The 16,054-nt window shown below is 40.9% G+C and overlaps 1 non-coding gene across 1 annotated transcript; it reads left to right on the top strand.

Moving 5' to 3' along the window:
- Nucleotides 1–3,727: 3,727 nt before the first annotated feature.
- Nucleotides 3,728–3,841, top strand: LOC140279041 (U5 spliceosomal RNA). Its single transcript, XR_011909246.1, has one exon. It is a non-coding gene; the product is annotated as a U5 spliceosomal RNA (small nuclear RNA).
- Nucleotides 3,842–16,054: the final 12,213 nt, after the last annotated feature.

Here is a 16,054-nt window from a genome sequence, read left to right as displayed (position 1 = left end):
TGAGCATGTGTGGTTTGATTTTCGAAAATTTTCTTTCATGTTTTCTAGCAATTATTGATGGACATTTAGACCTTCTTGCAGCTGAACACCACCTCTCCCGATTTTGATGATGTATGGACCGGCATTTTTACCTTTTCTAACACATTTTTCAGCAATTATGGTTGGAGATTCACACCTACTCACAGCCGAACAACTCCGCTACCGCATTTGATGGTGTATAGTCAGGCATTCTCACCCTTTCTCATCAGCTTTTTGCAAATTATGATCTGACATTCACACCTACTTGCAGTTGAACAGCTCTGCTCCCGCTTTTGATTATGTTTGGTTAGATATTCGAACCTTTTCTTAACTGCTTTTTACAAACTTTGGTCGGACGTTCACAATATCTTGCAGCCGAACACCTCCGCTTCCGCTTTTGATGGTGTATATTCGGGCATACGAACCTTTTCTTACCCGCTTTTTACAAACCAAGGTCGGACTTTCACACCTTCTCTTAGCTGAACAACTCCGCTTCCTCTTTTGATTGTGTACAGTCGGGTAATTTAACCTTTTCTTACCCGCTTTTTACCATCTATGGTCGGACATTCACACCGTCTTACAGCGGAACACCTCCGCTCCCTCTTTTGATGATGTATGGTTAGGCATTCGCACCTTTTCTTACCCATTTTTCAGTAATTATGGGTAGACATTCACACCTTCTTGCAGCTGAACACCTCCTCTCCCGCTTATGATCATGTGCAGTTTGATATTCGAAAATTTTCTTTCATGTTTTCTAGCAATTATTGATGGACATTCAGACCGTCTTGCAGCTGAACACCTCCGCTCCCACTTTTGATGGTGTATAGTCGGGCTTTCGAGCCTTTTCTTCCCCGGTTTTTACAAATTATGGTTGGACATTCAGACCTTCTTGCAGCCGAAAACCTCCACTCCCTCTTTTGATCATACATTGTCGGGCATTCGCACCTTTTCTTACCCGCTTTTTACAAACCATGGTCGGACTTTCACACCTTTTAGTAGCCGAACAACTCCGCTCCCGCTATTGATTGTGTACAGTCGGGTATTTTAACCTTTTCTTACCCGCTTTTTACCAACTATGGTTGGACATTCACACCTTCTTACAGCAGAACACCTCCGCTCCTTCTTTTGATTATGTATGGTTTGACATTCGCACCTTCTCTCACCCGCCTTTTACTATGGTCGGCCATTCACAGCTTCCTCTCCACCATACTTGTATGGTGGGATATTCACACCCACTTGCATCCGAAGACCTCCGCCCCCACTTTTGTTGATATTTAGTCGGTCATTCGCAGCTTACCCGCTTTTGGCAAACTATGGCCTTCTTGCAGCCAAACACCTCTGATCTCGCTTTTGATGATGTAAGGTTGGGCATTCAGACCTTGCTTCACCTGCTTTTCACTAAATATAGTCGGACATTCACACCTTCTTGCAGCCGAACACTTCCGCTTTTAGTGTTCTATGAGGCATTCACATATATTTTTTCACCGTATTTTATAGATTATGGTTGGAAATTCTCACCCACTCTCATCCGAAGACATCTCCTCCCGCTTTTGTTAATATATAGTCGGGCATTCGAACCTTTTCTTACCCGCTTTTTACAAATTATGGTCGAACATTCACACCTACTTGCAGCTGAATACTTCCGCTCCACCTTTTAGGTATGTATGGTTGGCATTTGCACCTCTTTTTATACTGATTGCTGAAGATTAAGTTGTTCTTTCTCAAACTACAAATTTTTTTAATTGTTGAAACTTGATTTGAAGTGGATAAATAAGGAGGACAAACAGTTTTAAGTCAGGCTGATAGAAGGAATTAATTTTATAGCAAAATCTGTATTTCGTCATATGTCGAGAGATGCTTATTGCTGAAGAAGTTCTTTCTCATTCTACAAAGTACAACGTTGTTTATCGTTGAAACTTGATTAGACATGAATAAATATGAAGGACAAAGCAGTCTTAACTTGGTTTGAGTTAAGGAATTCGTTTTATAGGAGAATCCGAATTCGTGCATAACTCATAAAATAGAGCTTATTTTCGGATTCCTGAAGAATGATTCTGGTTCTTTCTCATAATACAAAGTTTGTTGTTTATTGTTGAAACTTCATCAGAAGTGAAGAAATAAATGAATGCCTATCAACAAATGTGGGATCTAAACTCTAGTGCTTCCTCTAAAATAATTTCCTTTCTCAATTTAGAAATGTGTGTGTGTAAGTCACAACACCCGTGACACCAAAACGGCTTTCTTTTCTCTACACTCTGCACTATGAGCACACACACCAAATCAGAAAGGCTTTTTTCTCTCTTTTCTACATTATGGACTGTGGGGACACAAAACCGCTCTCTCTCTTTTTTTTTTTATCGTGTGCCAGGGCGTTGTCTCATGTATTAGATTATGCTTAAGATACGAATGGGTTTATCAGTCACATCAGAATCCATACATATTGATCCTCCCGTAATAAAATGGTCGGATCTTATCAAACACACTTTGTTTCTTGTGACAATCAAGTCAGCGAAACAGCGTATACACGTCAAGACACTGAATCAAGTTTGCCACAAGAACTCATAAGTTTGGCAGTATTGCTCTGCCATCAGCAATGATACACCCATTTTATTTTCGTGAGACATGTGCAAGCACCTGTTCATCTACTGTTCTATCACTATGAATTAGTGATCTATTATCAATAAGGATACTTCTACAACTACTATCAAAGTATGTCCGGACTTCTTATGTTGTCAGTTGCTATATATGAATAAGTGGGGAGCAACTGACAAGCATTAAGCATGTCACACAGCCCAAACATATAACATTTCAGGACACACCACACAGTTAACAACCACAGTGAAGCGTGTCAAAGCCCAAACATGTAACATTCAACAGGACACTTACACAACACATTCAAATCAAACAGTCAGACAACATACAAGAACATATACCCCAGCCGGCATTGCTCCCTGCCTATTTTCGTACAGCACACTATGTGTGCGCACACCTTTATTCACAAACTCTTCAACTTATACTCTTTTACCGAAGCTGCTACAGCTCGATTGGCCGAATACCCTTAGATCCTATTTCGGTGAATTTGACATCTGCCTTACATGTAACAGATTAGCGGTTTAGCAGTTTTAATTTAGTTTGAGTGAAGGAATTCATTTTATAGCAAAATCCGAAATCGTGAAGCACTCATGAAAGTAAGCTTATTCTCGGATTCCTGAAACTTTAGATTTGCTCTTTCTTTTACTGCAAAGTACAACGTTGTTTTTTTTGTTTAAATCTTTCTAGACATGGTAAATATGAACGACAAAGCAGTTTTAACATAGTTTGAGTGAAGGAATTCATTTTATAGATAAAATCCCAAGAGTCTGCTGAGAAAAGAGAGTGAATGCGAAGTAGACTTTAACACGGCTATGGGAGCGAGCCGAGTGTCGGCTAACCGGGAGAATTGCTTGAAAGAAACGCGACACCGAATGAGCGGTCAGAACAAAGCCTCAATACGGGATTCTCGTGGTGTTTTTGTTGCTGCCTTGTCTTTTGCATAGAGTAAAAGACAAGGCAGCCATCGAATAGGGCCCGATTGTTCCTACTTGGTCAGCCGAGGAGCAAGGGGGGGGGGGGGGGGGGGGGGCAAGCGTCTCAACCAAGCAAAGCTCACCATGGGGAAGGTGGCTATACCAACTAGCCTGATGCCCTGCTCCCGCAGTGACGGATAATCGTACTCTGGTTTCTCTTCATAACATACAAGTCTTTCGCCTTTTACTAAAGACTTCCGTGGAGAGCAGCACTAATGAGTTGTTTCTATTATTGGCAGGCTTTACCTTTGCGGGTGAAGCCCTTTCTGTCTGTGCAAAAGAAATCTTGCTACTTTGCAGAGTGACTTCTCTGAGTAGAGTCGCCTTACAAGACAAGGCAGCCATCGAATAGATTGTTTCTACTTGGTCAGCCGAGGAGCAGGGGGGGGGGGCAAGCGTCTCAACCAAGCAAAGCTCACCAAGTAGGAACAATCGGGCCCTTTTCGATGGCTGCAACACCTGAAAGAGATATTGATGCGAGACCCGATCAAATGCTTTTTCAAAGTCTAAATTTAAGATGACAAGCCGGGTGTTTCTGTCTCTAGCGTAATCAATGATATCTCGAATCAGTACGAGGCTGTCGGTGAGTTGTCTCCCTGAGATGGCACAAGCTTGGTCTGGGTGAATTACCTCCTCTAAAACAGAGGACATCCGTGTCGCTAAAACCTTGCTAAAAAGTTTACAGTCAAAGTTTAAAAGTGTGTTGGGCCTCCAATTCTTTAGGTCAGTCTTATCATTTTTTTTATAAAGTAGAGTCACTATTCCCACTCTAAAACTGTCAGGCAGTCGGTCGAGTTTTTCAAAATCTTTAAAAACATCTAAAATGTCTGATGATAAAAGGTCCCAATAGGTCAGATAGAATTCTGCAGGAAGCCCGTCTAAACCCGGAGCTCGACTTCTCTTAAAACCTGTTAGGCATTTTTTTAACTCTAAAGCAGTAAAATTCTGTGTCAAGTGTGCATTCTCTTTTACGGTTTTGTCAACGAATTTTAAGATTTCTGCCGATGTTTCCAAGTGCACTGGTTTCTCTTTGTACATGTTACTATAAAAGGTATGTACAGTTTCAATCATCTCTTGTGTGGATTTTGTTAAAAACCCATCTTCTCTTTTTAGATTTTGAATACACTCCTTTTTATTTATAACTTTCTTTCTTTTTCACCTTCCTCAATTTCCTGCTCCCTGCTTCTTACAAAAATTCCTTTACTCTTTATTTCTGCTAAAACTGACATTTCCTTTTTGACATCTTTGATTTCTTCTTTAAAGTCTATGCCACACTGATTTAGTTTAAAGTAGCGCTGTAAGCGTTTATGTAGTCCCATCATACATCTATTCTCTTTCCTTTTTTTACGTTTACCTTGCTGTTTAAAAAAAGTCTGGGTCGTTTCCTTCACCATTTCCCACCATTGTGCATGTGTTTCGTAGAGGTCTTGAAGGGTCTGCCACTCTTTATAACATTCCCTGTACTGACTGACTATGATTTCATCCTCCAACAGGGAACAGTTGAGTTTCCACAGACCACTTCCTACCGTCACACCAGAAGGGGGTGAAAGGGTGCAGGAGAGCATAAGGTGGTCTGAAAAGAAAACAGGGGTTAATCTAACATCAGTGGGTGGGCAATCTCTAGTAAAGAAATAATCAATGCGAGAGGCTCTGGTGCCATCATGACTAAACCAGGTGAAGCCCTCCTCTCTGGGATGCATGGTTTTAAAACAGTCAGTAAGCTTAAAATCCCTGCATATGCCCTGAAGTAAAATCGAAGTCTTATCCACTTTAAAATCTACCCCTGCTCTTTTTCTATCTTTCCTGCTCAAGATACAGTTAAAATCCCCTCCTACAACTAAAGGTACTTGCCCTAGCATGTAAAGCTGTATATCTTCTAAAAGGTCATACCTTTCATTTTTTCCATTGAAACCATAAATATTTAAGAGGTTAAAGTCTTGCCCCATAAAATTCAAGTGTGCTAAAAGTGCCCGTCCGTCTCTCACCACTGTGCTACCTTTCACCAGAACATGCGGATTTTTAATTAGAATGGCCACACCATCATTTTTATTTTGATTTGAGCCACTCCATATCGATAAATGGGGCCACATTTCCTCCCATTGTCTATGGTTTTTAAAAAAAGGTAGTCCACATTCTTGTATTAAAAACACATCTGATTTTATGGAGTCTAAGATGGATAAAATACTCTGGGCTCTTGTCTTTGATTTCACACTTCTCACATTTAGTGTTGAGAAGGTGAGAACCATTAAAAGCATAAAGGAAAGTAGGTATGTCATTTTCGTTTTTCTAAGTTATCAAAACAAATTACACACAGGTTATTTCTTGGGAAACTAGCTCTTCCTTCATTTCTTTAGGTGAAAAGTGAGTAGGTTGATCTATATTTCCTTTTCGGACTCTCGGTGTTGGCCTCTGACGCAATGTTGCATTTAACTTTGAGTCCCTGGGGGTCGAGTGTAGAGCTGAAGTTAAAAAGGAGACCTCATTTGGTGAGTCGGAGGGGAAGACTCTAGGTTCTTCCACTGAAGAACTGTCTGAAAGGGACCTAACCCTTCCCCTCTTCTCTGATACCACTGGGGAATCAGAGGCTCAGATGCCGTCCTCTTCGGCTGTTGACCTTCGGGGAGGTGAGTATCTTCACTAGACTCACCTGTCTGCTCTTCCTCCTCATTTAGCGTAGCTCCACCCTCTGCCTGTGAATTCTCACAGACTTCAACACTGAGTGGTGAGGCCTCTACAGGCCCCTCCCCTTTTTGCTCCTCACTTCCAATCCAAGCTTTTGGCGGGAAGTTTGAATTTATTGGGTCAACCTCTTCACTTTGTTCACCAACTGCCACCTTTGGTCCTTCTCTTTGTTGGCTTGACTGTGGCTTTACCGTCTTTAATTTGTTGGCAAAAGATTTAGGGCAATCTCTGAAGAGGTGATTTAATTCTCCACAGAGATTACATTTCCTGCCATTTGGACACTCTCCAAAAGTTTGCCCAATTTCTCTGCTCTTCCCACATAACACCTTGGTACAAGCCTCAACCAGGTGCCCATGCTCACCACACTTGCGGCAGAACTTGGGCTGCCCCTGGTAGTGGATGTAATCTCGGTTTTCAAGGTGGCCAGAGTGTCGCCCACCCGCTGCACTGAGCACTCTTCAGCCCTTTTAAATGGTATAACTTTGCACTCCCGCACGCTCCAGCAAGCACCATTCAAGCAACAACTTTGCACTCCAGCTTCGGACATCGGCACAGTCGCAACAAGTAAGGCGACTCTACTCAAAGAAGTCACTCTGCACAGTAAGAAGATTTCTTTTGCACAGACAGAAAGGGCTTCACCCGCAAAGGTAAAGCCTGCCAAAAATAGAAACAACTCATTAGTGCTGCTCAACATTGTACTTTGCAGTAAAAGAAAGAGCAAATCTAAAGATTCAGGAATCCGAGAATAAGCTTAGTTCTTCACGATTTCGGATTTTGCTATAAAATTAATTCCTTCACTCAAACTAAATTAAAACTGCTAAACCGCTAATCTGTTACATACAAGGCAGATGTCAAATTCACCGAAATAGGATCTAAGGGTATTTGGCCAATCGAGCTGTAGCAGCTTCGGTAAAAGAGTATAAGTTGAAGAGTTTGTGAATAAAGGTGTGCGCACACATAGTGTGCTGTACGAAAATAGGCAGGGAGCAATGCCGGCTGGGGTATATGTTCTTGTATGTTGTCTGACTGTTTGATTTGAATGTGTTGTGTAAGTGTCCTGTTGAATGTTACATGTTTGGGCTTTGACACGCTTCACTGTGGTTGTTAACTGTGTGGTGTGTCCTGAAATGTTATATGTTTGGGCTGTGTGACATGCTTAATGCTTGTCAGTAGCTACCCACTTATTCATATATAGCAACTGACAACATAAGAAGTCCGGACATACTTTGATAGTAGTTGTAGAAGTATCCTTATTGATAATAGATCACTAATTCATAGTGATAGAACAGTAGATGAACAGGTGCTTGCACATGTCTCACGAAAATAAAATGGGTGTATCATTGCTGATGGCAGAGCAATACTGCCAAACTTATGAGTTCTTGTGGCAAACTTGATTCAGTGTCTTGACGTGTATACGCTGTTTCGCTGACTTGATTGTCACAAGAAACAAAGTGTGTTTGATAAGATCCGACCATTTTATTACGGGAGGATCAGTATGTATGGATTCTGATGTGACTGATAAACCCATTCGTATCTTAAGCATAATCTAATACATGAGACAACGCCCTGGCACACGATAAAAAAAAAAAAGAGAGAGAGCGGTTTTGTGTCCCCACAGTCCATAATGTAGAAAAGAGAGAAAAAAGCCTTTCTGATTTGGTGTGTGTGCTCATAGTGCAGAGTGTAGAGAAAAGAAAGCCGTTTTGGTGTCACGGGTGTTGTGACTTACACACACACATTTCTAAATTGAGAAAGGAAATTATTTTAGAGGAAGCACTAGAGTTTAGATCCCACATTTGTTGATAGGCATTCATTTATTTCTTCACTTCTGATGAAGTTTCAACAATAAACAACAAACTTTGTATTATGAGAAAGAACCAGAATCATTCTTCAGGAATCCGAAAATAAGCTCTATTTTATGAGTTATGCACGAATTCGGATTCTCCTATAAAACGAATTCCTTAACTCAAACCAAGTTAAGACTGCTTTGTCCTTCATATTTATTCATGTCTAATCAAGTTTCAACGATAAACAACGTTGTACTTTGTAGAATGAGAAAGAACTTCTTCAGCAATAAGCATCTCTCGACATATGACGAAGTACAGATTTTGCTATAAAATTAATTCCTTCTATCAGCCTGACTTAAAACTGTTTGTCCTCCTTATTTATCCACTTCAAATCAAGTTTCAACAAATAAAAAAATGTTGTAGTTTGAGAAAGTACAACTTAATCTTCAGCAATCAGTATAAAAAGAGGTGCAAATGCCAACCATACATACCTAAAAGGTGGAGCGGAAGTATTCAGCTGCAAGTAGGTGTGAATGTTCGACTATAATTTGTAAAAAGCGGGTAAGAAAAGGTTCGAATGCCCGACTATATATTAACAAAAGCGGGAGGAGAGGTCTTCAGATGAGAGTGGGTGAGAATTTCCAACCATAATCTATAAAATACGGTGAAAAAAAATATGTGAATGCCTCATAGAACACTAAAAGCGGAAGTGTTCGGCTGCAAGAAGGTGTGAATGTCCGACTATATTTGGTGAAAAGCAGGTGAAGCAAGGTCTGAATGCCCAACCTTACATCATCAAAAGCGAGATCAGAGGTGTTTGGCTGCAAGAAGGCCATAGTTTTCCAAAAGCGGGTAAGGTGCGAATGTCCGACTAAATATCAACAAAATTTGGGGCGGAGGTCTTCGGATGCAAGTGGGTGTGAATATTCCACCATACAAGTATGGTGGAGAGGAAGCTGTGAATAGCCGACCATAGTTTGTAAAAAGCGGGTAAGAAAAGCTTCGAATGCCCGACTATACACCATCAAAAGCGGGAGCAGAGGTGTTCCGCTGTAAGACGGTGTGAATGTCCGACCATAGTTGGTAAAAAGCGGGTAAGAAAAGGTTAAAATACCCGACTGTACACAATCAATAGCGGGAGCGGAGTTGTTCGGCTACAAGAAGGTGTGAAAGTCCGACCATGGTTTGTAAAAACCGGGAAGAAAAGGCTCGAAAGCCCGACTATACACCATCAAAAAGAAGGTTTGAATGTCCATCAATAATTGCTTTAAAACAAGAAAGTAAATTTTCGAATATCAAACCGCACATGATCATAAGCGGGAGAGAAGGTGTTCGGCTGCAAGAAGGTGTGAATGTCCACCCATAATTCATGAAAAATGGGTAAAAAAAAGGTGCGAATGCCTAACAATACATTATCAAAAGCAGGTGTGAATGTCAGATCATAATTTGTAAAAAGCTGATGAGAAAGGGTGAGAATGCCCGACTATACACCATCAAATGCGGGAGCGGAGGTGTTCGGCTCTGAGTAGGTGTGAATGTCCGACCATAATTGCTGAAGAATGTGTTAGAAAAGGTAAGAATGCTGGACCATACATCATCAAAAGCGGGAGAGGTGGTGTTCGGCTGCAAAAAGGTGTGACTGTTCGACTAAAGTTTGTAAAAAGTGGGTAAGACAAGGTGCGAATGCCTGACAATGTATGATCAAAAGCGGGAGCGGAGGTGTTCAGCTGCAAGAAGGTCTACATGTCCATCAATAATTGCTAGAAAACATGAAAGAAACTTTTCGAAAATCAAACCGCACATGATCATAAGTGGGATAGGAGGTGTTCAGCTGCAAGGTGTGAATGTCCACCCATAATTCCTGAAAAATGGGCAAAAAAAAGGTGTGAATGCCCAACCATACATCATCAAAAGCAGGAGTGGAAGTGTTCGGCTACAAGAAGGTGTGAACGTCCAACCAAAATATGTAAAAAGAAGTTAAGAAAAGGTTCGAATATCCAACCAAACATAATCAAAAGCGGGAGCAGAGCTGTTCGACTGCAAGTAGGTGTGAATGTCAGATCATAATTTGCAAAAAGCTGATGAGAAAGGGTGAGAATGCCCGACTATACACCATCAAATGTGGGAGCGGAGTTGTTCGGCTGTGAGTAGGTGTGAATCTCCGACCATAATTGCTGAAAAATGTGTTAGAAAAGGTAAGAATGCCGGTCCATACATCATCAAAAGCGAGAGAGGTTGTGTTCGGCTGCAAGTAGGTGTGAATGTCAGGCCATAATTACTCACAAACGGGTAAGAAAAGGTAGTATTGCCAGACCATATATGATCAAAACAGGGAGCGGAGGTGGTTCAGCTGCAAGAAGGTTTGAATGTCCGACTAAAGTTCAAATATATTAACAAAAGCGGGAGGAGAGGTCTTCGGATGAGAGTGGTTGAAAATTTCCGACCATAATGTATTAAATGCGGTGAAAAAAAGGTGTGATAGAACACTAAAAGGTGGAGCGGAAGTGTTCGGCTGCAAGAAGGTGTGAATGTCCGACTATATTTGGTGAAAAGCAGGTGAAGCAAGGTCTGAATGCCCAACCTTACATCATCAAAAGCGAGATCAGAGGTGTTTGGCTGCAAGAAGGCCATAGTTTGCCAAAAGCGGGTAAGGTGCGAATGTCCGACTAAATATCAACAAAATTTGGGGCGGAGGTCTTCAGATGCAAGTGGGTGTGAATATCCCACCATACAGGTATGGTGGAGAGGAAGCTGTGAATAGCCGACCATAGTTTGGAAAAAGCGGGTAAGAAAAGGTTTGAATGCCCGAACATACACCATCAAAAGAGGGAGCGGAGGTGTTCCGCTGTACGAAGGTGTGAATGTCCGACCGTACTTGGTAAAAAGCGGGTAAGAAAAGGTTAAAATACCCGACTGTACACAATCAATAGCGGGAGCGGATGTGTTCGGCTACAAGAAGATGTGAAAGTCCGACCATGGTTTGTAAAAAGCGGGTAAGAAAAGGTGCGAATGTCCGACAATGTATGATCAAAAGAGAGAGCGGAGGTTTTCGGATACAAGAAGGTTTGAATGTCCCACCATAGTTTGTAAAAAGCGGGTAAGAAAAGCTTCGAATGCCCGACTATACACCATCAAAAGCGGGAGCAGAGGTGTTCCGCTGTAAGACGGTGTGAATGTCCGACCATAGTTGGTAAAAAGCGGGTAAGAAAAGGTTAAAATACCCGACTGTACACAATCAATAGCGGGAGCGGAGTTGTTCGGCTACAAGAAGGTGTGAAAGTCCGACCATGGTTTGTAAAAACCGGGAAGAAAAGGCTCGAAAGCCCGACTATACACCATCAAAAAGAAGGTTTGAATGTCCATCAATAATTGCTTTAAAACAAGAAAGTAAATTTTCGAATATCAAACCGCACATGATCATAAGCGGGAGAGGAGGTGTTCGGCTGCAGGAAGGTGTGAATGTCCACCCATAATTCATGAAAAATGGGTAAAAAAAAGGTGCGAATGCCTAACAATACATTATCAAAAGCAGGTGTGAATGTCAGATCATAATTTGTAAAAAGCTGATGAGAAAGGGTGAGAATGCCCGACTATACACCATCAAATGCGGGAGCGGAGGTGTTCGGCTCTGAGTAGGTGTGAATGTCCGACCATAATTGCTGAAGAATGTGTTAGAAAAGGTAAGAATGCTGGACCATACATCATCAAAAGCGGGAGAGGTGGTGTTCGGCTGCAAAAAGGTGTGACTGTTCGACTAAAGTTTGTAAAAAGTGGGTAAGACAAGGTGCGAATGCCTGACAATGTATGATCAAAAGCGGGAGCGGAGGTGTTCAGCTGCAAGAAGGTCTACATGTCCATCAATAATTGCTAGAAAACATGAAAGAAACTTTTTGAAAATCAAACCGCACATGATCATAAGTGGGATAGGAGGTGTTCAGCTGCAAGGTGTGAATGTCCACCCATAATTCCTGAAAAATGGGCAAAAAAAAGGTGTGAATGCCCAACCATACATCATCAAAAGCCGGAGTGGAAGTGTTCGGCTACAAGAAGGTGTGAACGTCCAACCAAAATATGTAAAAAGAAATTAAGAAAAGGTTCGAATATCCAACCAAACATAATCAAAAGCGGGAGCAGAGCTGTTCGACTGCAAGTAGGTGTGAATGTCAGATCATAATTTGCAAAAAGCTGATGAGAAAGGGTGAGAATGCCCGACTATACACCATCAAATGCGGGAGCGGAGTTGTTCGGCTGTGAGTAGGTGTGAATCTCCGACCATAATTGCTGAAAAATGTGTTAGAAAAGGTAAGAATGCCGGTCCATACATCATCAAAAGCGAGAGAGGTTGTGTTCGGCTGCAAGTAGGTGTGAATGTCCAGCCATAATTACTCACAAACGGGTAAGAAAAGGTAGTATTGCCAGACCATATATGATCAAAACAGGGAGCGGAGGTGGTTCAGCTGCAAGAAGGTTTGAATGTCCGACTAAAGTTCAAATATATTAACAAAAGCGGGAGGAGAGGTCTTCGGATGAGAGTGGTTGAAAATTTCCGACCATAATGTATAAAATGCGGTGAAAAAAAGGTGTGATAGAACACTAAAAGGTGGAGCGGAAGTGTTCGGCTGCAAGAAGGTGTGAATGTCCGACTATATTTGGTGGAAAGCAGGTGAAGCAAGGTCTGAATGCCCAACTTTACATCATCAAAAGCGAGATCAGAGGTGTTTGGCTGCAAGAAGGCCATAGTTTGCCAAAAGCGGGTAAGGTGCGAATGTCCGACTAAATATCAACAAAATTTGTGGCGGAGGTCTTCGGATGCAAGTGGGTGTGAATATCCCACCATACAAGTATGGTGGAGAGGAAGCTGTGAATAGCCGACCATAGTTTGGAAAAAGCGGGTAAGAAAAGGTTTGAATGCCCGAACATACACCATCAAAAGAGGGAGTGGAGGTGTTCCGCTGTACGAAGGTGTGAATGTCCAACCATACTTGGTAAAAAGCGGGTAAGAAAAGGTTAATATACCCGACTGTACACAATCAATAGTGGGAGCGGATGTGTTCGGCTACAAGAAGGTGTGACAGTCCGACCATGGTTTGTATAAAGCGGGTAAGAAAAGGTGCGAATGTCCGACAATGTATGATCAAAAGAGAGAGCGGAGGTTTTCGGATACACGAAAGTTTGAATGTCCTACCATAGTTTGTAAATAGCGGGTAAGAAAAGGTTCGAATGCCCGACTATACACCATAAAAAGTGGGAGCGGAGGTGTTCCACTGTAAGATGGTGTGAATGTCCGACCATAGTTGGTAAAAAGCGGGTAAGAAAAGGTTAAAATACCCGACTGTACAAAATCAATAGCGGGAGCGGAGTTGTTCGGCTACAAGAAGGTGTGAAAGTCCGACCATGGTTTGTAAAAAGCAGTTAAGAAAAGGTTCGAATATCCAACCAAACGTAATCAAAAGCGGGAGCAGAGCTGTTCGACTGCAAGTAGGTGTGAATGTCCAGCCATAATTACTCACAAACGGGGGAAGAAAAGGTAGTATTGCCAGACCATACATGATCAAAAAAGGGAGCGGAGGTTCAGCTGCAAGGTGTGAATGTCTGACTATAGTTTGTAAAAAGCTGGTAAGACAAGGAGCGATGTCCCGACATTGTATGATCAAAAGCGGGAGCGGAGGTGTCCAGCTGTGAGTAGGTGTGAATGTCCGACCATAATTGCTGAAAAATGTGTTAGAAAAGGTAAGAATACTGAACCATACATCATCAAAAGCGGTAGAGGTGGTGTTCGGCTGCAAGAAGGTGTGAAAGTCCGACAATGGTTTGTAAAAAGCGGGTAATAAAAGGTTCGAATGCCCGAATATACATCATCAAAAGCGGAAGCGGAGGTGTTCGGATGCAAGAAGGTGTGAACGTCCGACCAAAGTTTGTAAAAAGCAGTGAAAAGCGAGAAAAAGCTTTTCGTGAGTTCTGCATGATTTGGGATTTTGCTTATAAAATGCATTACTTCACTCAAACTATGTTAAAACTGATTTGTTCTTCATATTTACCATGTCTACAAAGATTTAAACAAAAAAACAACGTTGTACTTTGCAGTAAAAGAAAGAGCAAATCTAAAGTTTCAGGAATCCGAGTATAAGCCTGCTTTCATGAGTTCTGCACGATTTCGGATTTTGCTATAAAATTAATTGCTTTGCTCAAACCAAGTTAAAACTGCTTTGTCCTTCCATATTCATCAATGTCTAGATCGACTTCAACAAAGAAAAACATTGGACTTTGAAGAAGTTGAAATCCATCTACACATTGATAAATATGAAGGACAAAGCAGTTCCCACTTGCCCATAAGAAAATAAGCTTATTCTCGGATTCCTGATCAGTTCAGGAAACTTCAGTTTTGCTCTTTCTTCTACTGCAAAATACAATGTTTTTCTTTGTTGAAGTCGATCTAGACATTGATAAATATGAATGAAAAAGCAGTTTTAACTTGGTTTGAGTGAATGAATTCATTTTATACATAAAATCCGAAATCGTGCAGAACTCATGAAAATAAGCTTATTCTCGGATTCCTAAAACTTTTGATTGGCTCTTTCTTTTACTGCAAAGTACAACGTTGTTTTTTTGTTTAAATCTATCGAGACATTGATAAATATGAAGGTAAAAGCCGTTTTAACATAGTTTGAGTGAAGGAATTGATTTTATAGATAAAATCCCAAATCATGCAGAACTCCTCAAAAGGGGCGTATGGCTTAATCACAAGTGTGGCTCTTTCTCATTCAGGGTAGTATGAGGAAGTTTATGCTTGAAATATATGTAGAAATGGGTACATATGAAGGACAAAGCAGTGTTAACTTAGTTTGAGTGAAGGAATTCATTTTATACATAAAATCCCAAATCATGCAGAACGTATGAAAAGAAGCTTATTCTCGGATTCCTGATCCTTCAGTTTTGCTCTTTCTTCTACTGCAAAATACAATGTTGTTCTTTGTTGAAGTCGATCTAGACATTGATAAATATGAAGGAAAAAGCAGTTTTAACTTGGTTTGAGTGAAGGAATTCATTTTATACATAAAATCCCAAATCATGCAGAACGTATGAAAAGAAGCTTATTCTCGGATTCCTGATCCTTCAGTTTTGCTCTTTCTTCTACTGCAAAATACAATGTTGTTCTTTGTTGAAGTCGATCTAGACATTGATAAATATGAAGGAAAAAGCAGTTTTAACTTGGTTTGAGTGAATGAATTCATTTTATACATAAAATCCGAAATCGTGCAGAACTCATGAAAATAAGCTTATTCTCGGATTCCTAAAACTTTTGATTTGCTCTTTCTTTTATCTATCGAGACATTGATAAATATGAAGGTAAAAGCCGTTTTAACATAGTTTGAGTGAAGGAATTAATTTTATAGATAAAATCCCAAACCATGCAGAACTCCTCAAAAGGGTCGTATGGCTTAATCACAAGTTTGGCTCTTTCTCATTCAGGGTAGTATGAGAAAGTTTATGCTTGAAATATATGTAGAAATGGGTACATATGAAGGACAAAGCAGTGTTAACTTAGTTTGCGTGAAGGAATTCATTTTATACATAAAATCCGAAATCGTGCAGAACTCATGAAAATAAGCTTATTCTCGGATTCCTAAAACTTTTGATTTGCACTTTCTTTTACTGCAAAGTACAACGTTTTGTTGAAATCTATCTAGACATTGATAAATACGAGCCGAAACTCTGCTGCCGCTTTTGATAATTTATGGTTGGGCATTCTTACCTTTTCTTACCCGCTTTTTACAAATTATGATCTTACATTCACACCTACTTGCAGTCGAACACCTTCTCATCCACTTATGATCATGTGCGGTTGGGCTTTCGTACCTTTTCTTACCCATTTTTCAGTAATTATGGGTGGACATTCAGACCTTCTTGCAGCCGAAAACCTCCGCTCCTCTTTTGATCATACATTGTTGGGCATTCACACCTTGTCTTACCCGCTTTTTACAAACTTTAGTCGGACATTCA

This window comes from Leuresthes tenuis, unplaced genomic scaffold, assembly GCF_036924035.1.
Source record: "Leuresthes tenuis unplaced genomic scaffold, fLeuTen1.0.hap1 SCAF_20, whole genome shotgun sequence".
NCBI lineage: Eukaryota > Metazoa > Chordata > Actinopteri > Atheriniformes > Atherinopsidae > Leuresthes > Leuresthes tenuis.
Note: the sequence above shows the minus strand (reverse complement) of the source record. Positions and strands in the feature narration are given on the sequence as shown.